We start from the raw sequence: 13,257 nt of genomic DNA, 5'->3' as shown, positions 1-13,257 counted from the left end.
TGAAGCTTAAGTGGGCTTATGAGAAAATGGGAGGTAAATAATTAAAGCTGGTTTGTTTATACAAATTTAGAGAAATTCTGCTATAAACAGCTATGGAGAAAATGAGTGATAGTGGAGAGGTGCAAAGGCTTATAGAACATTTTTTTGTTTCTTTTTATTGGAACATATCTCACTATATTTCTAGGAACACTTTAAATAGAGGGAAAAAATGATTGGGAGAGAGAATGTTAATTGTGAGATCAATATCCTTGTTTTGATAATAGAGATTGCATACAAAGTTTAAGTGAAGGGGTTGGAAGTGGTCAGGTGATAGTAATGTTACGAAATGCACACAATCTCTATACAGATACTGGAGAGTTGGTAACATTTAGGTAGGAAGATGAAGTTTTCCCTTGAGTTTTTTTTTTTTTTTTTAACTGCAAATAATGGTATCAGCTGAAAATAAAGAGTGAGAAAGGTTGGAGGGTTAAAGAAGGAAGAAAAAGTATGATGTTGTTGAACTGAAGCATGGGAGGAGAATAAATTGTCTAAATTTAAATTTAACTTCATCCATGTGGAATTTGTCCCAAACATTGTAGTTAGATCTTGAAATGATATAAAGGTAGGATATTTTGCCAGTGGCTTAAAAAACTTAATGCCCAGGATCTAGTCTGTGTCTTTCAATATTTGAATCAAGTATCCTCTGAAAAGTTACCTCAGTTCAGTGAACCTCAATTTCTTTAATTATTAAGATGAGGATAATATATCCTGAGTACTTACTGTATACCAGGTCATTGAGTTTCATATGTATTATCTTATCAAATACTCAAGCTATATGTTTCAATATTATTGTCTATCTTATACATTAGCACTGAATTTTAGAGATAGTAAGGGACTGATTCAATAAGACTTAGCTAAAATGTATCATAGTTTGGAATATTAACCTGACAATATGATTCTGGAAGCAGAATTCTTAACCACAAGTGATACTGCCTCCTCACTGCATTTCATTCTCACAAGAAAGGTAAAAAATAAAGCATGACTAAAAAAATGACCATTGATTTAAAAGAATAAATATCATTGGTAACTTTGAGAAAGAGTTGGGAAACTTCTTCCATACAAATCCAGATAGTAAATATTTTAGACTCTGTGTATCATATTACCTCGGTTGCAACTATGCAACTCTGCCACTGTAGCACAGGGCAAATAAATGGGCATGGTTGTATTTCAACAAATAATTGTAAAGAAAATGCTAAAAAGTAATTTCATCTATGAAGCAAGATCTGCTTTCCACTGCACTAAATAATTGTTTTTGGTGAATTTACTGAAATGAGAGCCATCGTAGAATTCCCGAAGATGAAATTTACAAGTTTAGTAAGCACTTACTTGCAAGTATTGTGTGCCAACCACTGGTCTCAAAGAAGATCTTATAGTTGAATAAGACTGACAGAAAAGATTGACTCCAGAAGGGCTTCAGTGTATCAAAATGAGAACAAAGAATAGGAGATATTGGCCAGGCACAGTGGCTCACGCCTGCCTGTAATCCTAGTACTCTGAAGATAGAGGCAGGAGGAATGCTTGAGGTCAGGAGTTTGAAACCAGATTGAGCAAGAATACGACTCCATCTCTACTAAAAATAGTAAAAATTAGCCAGGCATGGTGGTGCACATCTGTAGTCCCAGCTACTTGGGAGACTGAGGCATGAGACAAGAAGATTGCCTGAACCCAGGAGTTTGAGGTAGCTGTGAGTTAGGCTGATTCTATGGCACTCTAACCTGGGCAACAGAGCAGAACTATGCCTCAAAAAAAAAGAAAAGAAAAGAAAAGAAAAGAAAAGAAAAGAAAAGAAAAGAAAAGAAAAGAAAAGAAAAGAAAAGAAAAGAAAAGAAAAGAAAAGAAAAGAAAAGAAAAGAAAAGAAAAGAAAAAAAGAGAAAAGAAACAAACAAAAAGGAGATACTTAGAAAGGGAATAGTGAACAAGAAAATAAAAATTAAAGGCTAGAAAAAAATAAAGCAGTAAAGTAAAAGATAAAATCAGAACATAATTGAAAGTGCTTGGTGTAATTCACAGATATTTTCATTGTTTAGGCTTTAAATCATGAGTTTAAAGTACAAATAAATCACAATATTTTGGAAATTGACACCCATCAAAAGATCTTAGAGTAAGAAATAATTTTATCATCAAGCCAATAATTTTAAAAAAAATTATTTGTTACATACTATCATATACAGAATCTTTCCAAGTGATTTCAAGAATATTTAAAATAACATCTAATGATAGTAACCTCAATATCTTCCTAGTACTACATTCCCTCTTTAGTTGTTTCAGAGTTAGAAAGTTACATTACAATATTAAAATTCTAATCTCTCTTCCTTTATAACAGCCTTTCAGATATTTAAATATAGTTACAATACACTCAAATACACTAAATATAGAAAACTTAGAAATACATAAAACATTGAATTCCACCTCTATGACATGAGGGAAAAGGCAGGGCATATATCATAATGAAATTAATAAGAAAACATGAAAATAAAAAATATTGACATCAGTACTTATGAAAAGACTGAAGACTGAATTAGTCATTATCATATATTATAAAGATTTAAAATATCATGGGAGACTAGTAATATTAAATAAATAAGTTATCATACATATTAAAATAATAAAATCATGCAGGATATGGTTAATGAACATTCAAATTTAGTATATCAATAAATACTGTGTATCTTTTAATTATGAAAATGAATTTTGCAGAAAAAGCAAGATGTTCTATGATATTGCGTTTCTTATAAAAATGTATGTTGTACTAGCCTGTGAGATACAGTTTTTGCCTTCATGCTGTAATCATTACATTCTTGTTTTATAAGTCTATTATAGGAAATTGAACTTGGAGGAAATTTAATCTATTCACTAAAGCTATAATGTACACACCATCTTTAGGATGACTAACATAGTATCTAAAACATCATTAAAGTGTAACTGTAATTCCATTGGTATATAAGTGACATAAATTCACTTTTGTTTTTACTACCTTTCAAAATTCTGTCGAGAAAATTAAATTGGCAATTTTTACTGATTTACTTTAAGCACAAAAGCAGTTATTTCCTTTTGAGACTGTATGTCAGACTATGATTTACCTTCAAGCACCTCTTTAACTTATCCACTGTTTTAAAAATCAACTTTATTGATGTAAAATTTGTATGCATGTTTTTAAAGCTTTTTATTTATATCTTAAACTCATTTCCCATTGGTATTAGTTCTTTTCAGTCGGAACTCCCTTCAGCATTTCTTGGGGGGCTGGTATGTTGGTAAGGGTTTTTTGTCTTTACTTTGATTTTGAAATTGGCATAATTTTGCCTTCATTTGGGATATATGTATTTTTTATGGATAAAGTATTATGAATTTTCTATTTTTTTCCTTAAGCTATTTAATGATATTCCATTATCTTTTGGTCACCGTAGTTTGTGATGAGAAGTGCACAGTCATGAATTGTTTCTCACTAGGTAATGTGCTGTTTTCAAGATTTTCCCTTTTATTAATATATTTGGATTTCTGTAGCTTGACTATAATTTACTTAATTATATATTTTTTTACATTTATCCTATATTGGGCTAAGCTTTTTAGATCTGTAATTAAAGATAAAGTTTTGGCAAGTTTTAGGCCATAGTGGTTTTATCATTCTTTAATTTCTCTTCTTTTCTTGATAGTCCAAGTTTACCTATATTGTACCTGATATGTCAGAAATATGCCATATACCAGGGTAGCCAGATGAATACTATTATTTAAATTGCTTTTTATAACTAAAAATTATCCTTTTCAGTTTAAAAATATTGACAAATGGGACAAGACAGAAAGATATCCACCTTGTAATTCATCATCCTGGCACTTGAATATATGGAAATAATCCAAATGTTCATCAATAATATAATACATAAACCTTGTTTTATTCATAATATTAAATATAATAATAAAAGACAAAAATATAATTATATGCAACACACATCTCTATTCCAAATATAATGTTTATCATAACAAAATACATAAGAATAGGGACATTTTCCTTCATAAAATTTAAAAAGCAAAACTGGGATAGGTTATTGAATATAGTTCAGAACTATAGTAGTAAAACAATAAAGAAAAGTACTACCCAAAAATCAGAACTTCAGTTATCTTTATGAGGAAGAGTGAAGGAATGTGAACTGGAAAAATCACAGGGATCTCAGGTTTACTGGCAATGTTATGTTTGTAAACCTGGATACTGCCTGTATGGTGTATTCACTTTATATTACTTAATACAGAATAAACATATTTTCTTTGTAATTTTTTTCTACTTCACAACATAAAATTTTTTTATAATTATAAAAGACAAAAGAGCTTGTGGTAATTATATAGGTTAAGATCTATTCTTCCTTTCCTAGGAAAGAAGCAGGAAAAAATTGGCTTCTTAGTTTAGTTACCCGGTCCCCTGGGTTGAGGAAAGGCAAAACAGTACTCATTTTCTTGCCAGAAGACATGAATTTTTAAATGTCTGAAAGAGAGTGCTGTTGGAAGAGGTAAGGGTGCTTCACACACGTGGCTTCCTGTAACCACTGTCTTGACGCCACTCCCATCTCCATCCCACCACTTGTCTGGTAGGCCTGAGTAAGGCCGAAATTTAGAAATGTGGAGAGAATACTTTGGGGGCATCAATGCACCAAGCATAAAAAATGAATATTCTAGGTAGGAATTGGATTGAATCTTCACAAATTCCAGAATAGTAGTGATGCTCAAAACACATTATGGCAAAATAATGCACATGATATCTAATCCCATTAGCTCCTGCCTGCCAGAAAATACATTGTTTGTAACAATAGAAGGGATCAGTTATAAAATGTAATAGGATATATTCTAGTAGCCTATAAAAATATGTATCTTACTCAGAAGTATAGAATATTACTTTCTTAATATTTAGTTTTGATTCATTCTAAACAAAAAATTTTTTAAAACCTATACTATTATGTTGTTTGTCAATCATGTTTTCTAAAAAATTGATGTCTATGTCTTTAGATTGGATAGACATATAATTTGAATGAGATTTTCAAAACTATTATAGTTAAATAATATCTAACATTATTAAAATATTTTAAAATTTAGTTTGTATTGATATGCATTAGATATATATTTTGGGGGTATATGTGATAATTTGATACACTCACATAATCAAATCAAAGTAATTGTGATATATATATATACTGTTAAATATTATGTTTCTTTATCCTAGGAACATTTAAAATATTCTTTTCTAGCTATTTTGAAATGTATATTCAATTAATGTTCACTATAGTCCCTACTGATCTATCAAACACTAGGTCTTATTTCTTCTATTTAAGTGTATATTCGTACCCATTAATCAACCACTCTTCATTCCCATTCCACCCTTCCCAACCTCTGGTAATCACCAATCTACTCTCTATCTTCATGAGATACACTTTTTCAGCTCCTATATGTGAGTCAGAACATGCAATATTGTCTTTCTGTGATTGATTCATTTCAGTTAAAATAACAACCTCAAGCTCCATCTATGTTGTTGCATATGACAGAATTTCATCATTTTTATGGCTAAATAATCTTCCCTTATATATATATACCAATTTTTTTCCCATCCATCCAGTAATGGGCATTAAGGTTGATTCCATATTTTGCTTATTGTGAATAGTGTTGCAATTAACACAAAAGTGCATATATTTATTTCCGGGTTTTTTTTTTTTTTGGATATATACTCAGTAGTGGAATTGCTGAATTATATAGTAGTTCTATTTTTAGTTGTTTGAGGAATCTCCATACTGTTCTCCATAGTTACTGTACTAATTTACAGTCTCACCAACAGTCTACAAGGGCTCTCCTTTCTCTACACTCTTGCCAACATCTGTTATTTCCTGTCTTTATAATACAAGCCATTCTAAACTGAGGTGAGATGGTATCTCATTGTGGTTTTGGTTTGCAGTTCCATGATGATTAGTGATGTTGAGCATTTTTTCATATATCCAAAGACTTGTATGTCTTCTTTTAAGAAATGTCCGTTCATATCTTTTGCCCATTTTAAGTGGATAATTTGTTGGGGTTTTATTTTATTTTATTTCTATTGAGTTATTTGAGCTCCTTATATGAACTGGTTATTACTCTCTTGTCAGAATAGTTGGAAAATATTTTTTCTCCCATCTTGTGGGTTTCTTCACATTGTTAATTATTTTCTTTGCTGTGTAGAAGATTTTTAGTTCAATGTAATCTTATTTGTCTACTTTTGCTTTGGTTGTATGTGCTTTTGAGGTCTTACATACACAAAAAAATTTGCCCAGACCAATGTCCTAGAACATTTCCTCAATGTTTTCTTCTAATAGTTTCATACTTGCAAGCCTTAGATATGTCTTTAATCTATTTTCATTTCATTCTTATATGATGAGTGATAAGGGTCTGGTTACATTCTTCTGTTACATTCTTCTGATTGTCCAGTTTACCCAGCACCATTTATTGAAGAGACTGACCTTTCCTTAGTGTATGTTCTTGGCACCTTTGTTGGAAATGAGTTGGTTGTAAATGTGTGAATTTATATTTGGGTCTTCTATTTTGTCCTATGGTTCTACATTTTTTTTTTTTTATGCCAGTACCATGCTAATCTGGTTACTATAGCTTTGTAGTGTAATTTGAAGTCAGGTAGTGTGATATCTTTAGCTGTTCAATGTCTTTAGCCTTGTTCTTTTTGCTCAAGATTACTCTGGTTATTTGGGATCTTTTATAGATCCATATAAATTTTAGCATTGTTTTTTTCAATTTCCAGGAAGAATGTCATTGGTATTTTGATAGAGATTGCACTGAATCTATAGATTGCTTTGGATAGTATGGATATTTTAACAGTATTGACTCTTCTAATACATGAGCATGGAATAAATATCCATCCATTTTTTGTATATCCTTTTCATTTTTTTAATTGGTGTTTTACAGTTGTCATGATATAGATCTTTCACTTCTTTGGTTAAATTGACTCCTGAGTGTTTCATATTCATTATCAATATTATAAAAGGGGTATCTTTTTTATTTCTGTTTTAGATTGTTCGCTGTTGGCATATATAAATGCTACACTTTTTGATTGTTGATTTTGTATCCTGCAACTTTGCTGAATTTGTTTAGTAGTTCTAACAGCTTTTAATGGAATTTTTATGCTTTTCTAAATATAAGATTGTGTTGTCTGCATACAAGGTTAATTTGACTTCTTCCTTTCCAGTTCGGATGTCCTTCATGTCTTTCTCCTGCTCTGGCCAGGATTTCCAGTATTATGCTGAATAAAAGTGGACATCCTTCACTTGTTCTAAATCTTTGAGAAAAGTCTTTCAATTAGTTTCACATTCATTATGATGTTGGCTGTCAGTGTCATATATGGCCTTTATTATTTTGAAGGTATGTTCCTTTCATACTCAGTTAAGTGTATTCATCATAAAAGGATATTGAATATTATATAATGCTTCCTTAGCATCTATTGAAATGGTTATATTTTGTTCTTGGTTTTTGTTCTTGATCTGGTAACGTGATGTATCACTTTCATTTATTTGAATATTTTGAACCATCCTTGAATCCCTGGGATAATCCTACTTGATCATGGTGAATGATCTTTTTAATTTGTTGTTGAATTCAGTGTGCTAGTATTGAGAATTTTTGCATCCATGTTCATCAAGTTATTGGGGTGTAGTTTTCTTTTTTGTTTTATCCTAGTCTGATTTTGACATTAGGATAATGCTGGGCTCACAGAATAAGTTTGGAAGTATTTCTTCCTCTTCAATTTCTTTCTTATTTATTTATTTATTTATTTATTTTTGGAGAGTTTGTGTAGAATTGGTATTTGTTATTCTTTGGTAGAATTCAGCAGTGAAGTTTTCATGTCCTGGGCTTTTCTTTGATAGTAGACATTTTATTGTGACTTTGATCTTCTTACTTGTTATAAGTTTGCTGAAGTTTTATATTTCTTCAATCTTGGTGGATTGTATGTGTTCAGGAATTTATCCATTTATTCTAGGTTTTCCAATTTGTTGGTGTATAGTTGTTTGTCATAGTCTCTAATTATTCTTTGTATGATTTGGTCTCAGTTATGTCCTCTTCCATGTTCTGATTTTATTTATTTGAGTCTTTTTTCTTTTGTCTGGCTAAAAGTTTGTTGATTTGTTTATCTTTCAAAGACCAACTTTTTTGTTACATTGATCCTCTGTATTGTTTTCTTTTGTCTTAATTTATTTTATTTCTGCTCTGATTTTTATGATTTCTTTCCTTCTACAAATTTGGGTTTGGATTGTTCTCATTTTTTTGTTCATCGAGATACACAATTATGTTGTTTGTTTGAAGTTATTCAACTTTTAATGTAGGTGTTTTTTGCTATTAACTTCCCACGTAGTACTGCTTCAGCTATATCCCATAGATTTTTGGTATGTTTTACTTCCATTTTAATTTGCTCCAAGATACTTTTTAATTTCCTTTTTAATTTCTTCATTGACTCATTGATCATTTAGGAACATGTTTTTAAATTTTCTTGTGTTTGTGTATTTGTTGAAATTCCTCTTGTTATTGAGTTCTATTTTTTTCCCACTGTGGTCAGAAATGATACTTAGTATGATTTCTACTTTTTAAAATTTGTTAAGATTTGTTTCATGGCCTAAAATATAGTCTTTTCTGGAGAATGTTTCAGGTACTAATGAAAAGAATATGTATTGTGCAGCAGTTAGGTGAAATGTTCCATAAATATCACTTAGGCCTATTTGTCTAGAACATAGTTTAACTCTGATGATTCTTTGTTGATTTTCTGTCTTGATGATCTGTTCATTAATGAGAATAGTCCCATACTATTAAGGTATTGAAGTCTCTCTCTCCCTTTACATCTATTAAGATTTGCTTTATATACTTGGGAGCTCCTGTGTTGGTTGCATAGATATTTATAATTGTTATATTCTCTTGTAGTATTGACCCCTTTATCATTATGTAGTAGCCTTCTTTGTTTCTTTTTACAGTTTTTGGACTTATAGTCTATTTTATCTGATATAAGTATAGCTACTACTGTTCTTTTTTGGTTTCCACTTGCATGGAATATCTTTTTCTATACTTTTGCTTTCACCTTATGTATGTCTTTATAGGTGAAGTGGATTTCTTGGGTCTTGTTTCTTTACCTATTTAGCCACCCTATGTCTATAAAAAAAGTAATATTACCTTTTTCATACTCTTTTTTTAAATCCAAAGTCATTACTAATGATATTCTCTTGGTCAGCAAATTTTTCTATTCTTATCATTTTATCTCAGTTTAGCTAGTTTTGTTTTGTTGGATTTTTTAAGAACTTACTTGGTCGTATCCATAATAGTATGATGCTTTATTATTTTCTATGTAATTAAAAGAATATTGGCTTACCTTGGCAGTACATATCTAAGAAGGCCAAAATAATTTATAAATATTTAAGGTTTTGCTGTATAAAATTGTATGATTAGATTTTTATTTCTGATAGTGAACAGAAAACATTTTCATTAAAATTGTGCAATTTATTATGATACTTTAAGCCTAATTCACGATGACTTATTGCTTCTTAAATACATTATCTCTTGAAAATTAATTTTTCTATAATTTTACATAACTTGAATCAAAGTGAATACAAATTTTATTTGTTGCTTTTATTCAATGCAATACAACACAATTCCAAACATTTTTCTTACTCTTTTGTCATTTGCATTGTTATACACTTGATTAATTCAAATTATTCAATCCTTTTATGAATATATCCTATTTAAATGCGTATTTCCTGTGGTTTTCACAAAATTAGTGTTAGAGACAATGCTAAATTAAGCATAGCCACATATTTTAATTTCAAATATTTTTATAATAATTTGACAAAAATGAAACTAATTGAAGTAATTGTACAATCCTTTCTCTCTCAGGAGCAAGGTCTAGTTGGGCAATCAATTCAATAGTAAAATGCTTGTATACTACATAATAAAGGCATCTAGATAAATTAAAATGGTAAAATAGATTACTATATTCATTCACAATCCAGCAAATAAAAATATATATTTGCATAGAAATAAAAATGAGAATACAAATTATGAAAATAATACAACAATCAAACTTGTGTTCTTAAAGGCATCTTAGGTATCAGATACTGTTTCAATTATTTTATCTCACTTAATTGACAGTAATAAAAGGTAGTGCCATTTTTATTCCTATTTTAGAGTACTGAAAGGTGGCTGATCCTGATAGGAACATCTGAGTGCCTTATGAAATACAAATACATTCTCTTTGAGCATCTAACTCATAGTAGTCATTCAACACATATCTGTTGAATGAATGAATAAGTAAATAAAAGTAAATAAATACTGCTAAAGACCTACTGACAATATTTTTCTCATTCTGGTCAGATATACATTTTCATTCAGGCTTGTCCATAATCAAACTTTTGTTATTAAAATAATTACTTTTTAGATATATACGTATATATTAGCAATTCTAAATTTATTGGTTGATACCAGTGAATCTTAAGCTGAGAGTTGTTTGTTTGGTTTTTTTTTGTTTTTTTTTTTTTTTTTACTTTGCCTTCTCATTGCAGGGAAAGAGAGACTTTAGACTTCTTATCAGAATTTTAAAAGCCCCATCATCTGAAGCAACATATAAATAATATTTCAAGTATTATTGGAAATAAATTATTAATATTTTAAAACTTCTATGTAAGTATACACCCTTGCCCTCCTGCCCACCATTCATTTGATAAAAGTTTTTTGGTTTTTTTTTTTTGACATTTTGGTTACATTGCATATCTTTGCCTCTCCCTAAGAAGGGCTAGAGATATTCCCTTCCCCCCCACAATGCTCGTCACACCCCTAAGATGTGGGTCTCCCCCCACCTGGGGGTTGGACACGCTTGATGCTCTGGCACGGCTGGGGGGTGGGAGGGATGGGCAGGGGCAGTATATGGAATCCTAACAATATTTGTACCCCATAATATGATAAAATAAAAAGAAATATATATATATATTAAAAAAAAACAACTTCTATGTAGATTTACAGACCAGTTGCAGTCAAACACAGCTAAGTTTGTGAACTGCCTCATTGTTTTAAGCTTTGTGACTTTGGTTTGTCACTTAATGTCTCTGAGACTCAGTTTCCTTACTTTTGATATTAGAGCTAATAAAAGTGCTTAACTCATGGATTATTGTAAACATCAAATAAGGTTACATATGTAAATTGAATATTAATTTAATCCCCTTGATGCTTGTGTTTTGTTTTCTTAAGATAAGTTTAGAGTAGCCTTTACTTTAGGGCTAGTGTAGCCATACTCTTAAGTTATGTACTTTATGGTATCTTAATTCAATACCAAGGTTATTCTGCAAAGTTTCTCCATTCTGTATGGTTGGAACTTCTATGTCTTTGAGGACTGTGTGATCTTCAAAATGACCATTCATTTTACAGCTTCCCAGTATCTACTATCTATCAGGATATCAAGGATCTCAACCTGTTTTATATAATTTAATATTTGTCCAAATACTTAAGGGACATCTTTGCAGATTTCTGGAGCCTCATTCTTCAAACTCTTACTTCACAGCTGCGGGAGACCTTTGTGCTCTGCATGGGCTCCAGCCTGTGACAATTCTGTCAAGAAAGAGTTTTTATGCTGACCACCCAAACAATACAGATGTTTACTGGCTTTGTTTCCATTCCCTTAAAGAACATGCTCTTGCATCGCTTGTCTTCCAATATCTAAAACCAGTTGCCTGACATATATTCTCCAGTTTTATAGTTGTTTGTGGCAGGAAGGTTAGTCTTCTTCCAGTTATTTCTTTATGGTTAAAAGTGGAAGTCAGTGAGAATTCACATTTAAAGTAATACATACGTATATAAATTTTTAGACATGTGTGAGTGTGATTTGAGTTACAGTAAGTGGTGTTTTTAAACTAGTAACCAAAATTTACCTAATTATTTAAAAGTAAAATATTTTATGTAATTTAACTTAATTTTAGAAAGTTAAAACACCAGAAATGCCTATTAGGGTGTTTATAAAATCAATTTTCATTCTATAGAAAATTGAATATAATCAAAGTGAAAAATCAAAGAAAGATCCATGTATATGTGAGGAAAGTGAATTCAATGACTGTGAGAGAATTTATTTTTGCAGTAATTATATGTATATATGTATTTATATGTGTATGTAATATATATTATATGTATACATATATATGGTTATAGTATATACAAACTTTTGCATAACACAAATGTATCCATTGCATCATAGTTACCTTTTGTGTGTATAGTAAAAATACATAAAATCTACTCTCTTAGTAAATTTGAAGCATGTAATACATTATTAATAATGAGTGACATATTTACTATGCTATACATTTGGCTTGCAGAAGTTACTCAACTTATAAATGAAAATTTATACTATTTGATCAACATTTTCCCATTCCCCAATCCCCTCTCTCTACCCCCAGCCTTGCAGCCCTGGTAACTTCCCTTCTCTGTCTCTCTCTCTTGTTTTTTTTTTCTTTTGATTCCTGATATGCAATGATTAATTTTAGATGCCAACTTGAGTGGATTAAGGGATACCTAGAATAGCTGATAAAGCATTATTTTTTAGTGTGTCTGTGAGGGTGTTTTGGAAGACAGTGGAATGTAAATCCACGGACCGAGTGGAGAAGATCCACCCTCACTTGGGTGAGCACCATCCAATTGCTTAAGGGCCTGGATAGAACAAAAGGGCTGAGGAAAGGTGAATTCTTGCTTTCTATTCTGGAGCCAAGACACCCTTCTTTTCCTGCTCCTGCAGGTTTGAACTCCAGGTTCTTTATTTTTTAATTCCAGCATCAGTACCAGTAGTCCACTGGGCTCTCAGGCCTTTGGCCTGAACCTGAGAATTGTACCATCAGCTTCCCTGGTTTGAAGGGTTTCAGATGTGGACTGAGCCATACCACTGGCCTCTATGGTTCTCCAGCTTGCAGTTGGCCCATCATGAGACTTCTCTGCCTCCACATTCAGATGACCCAAATCCTTTAATAAATCCCCTTTTATCTATCTATCTATCTATCTATCTATCTATCTATCTATCTATCTATCATCTATCTATCTATCATCTATCTATCTATCTATCCTATTGGTTCTTTCTCTCTGGAGACCCTTGATACAACATATAAGTGAGATCTGCAGTATTTGTCTTTTTGTTTCTGGCTTATTTCACTTAGCATAATGCCCTCCAGGATAATTGTGAAAAGATGATACATAATGAT

This window comes from Microcebus murinus, chromosome 6 (genome assembly GCF_040939455.1).
Source record: "Microcebus murinus isolate Inina chromosome 6, M.murinus_Inina_mat1.0, whole genome shotgun sequence".
Lineage (NCBI taxonomy): Eukaryota > Metazoa > Chordata > Mammalia > Primates > Cheirogaleidae > Microcebus > Microcebus murinus.
The sequence above is the reverse complement of the archived record's forward strand: the minus strand, read 5'-3'. Positions refer to the sequence as shown.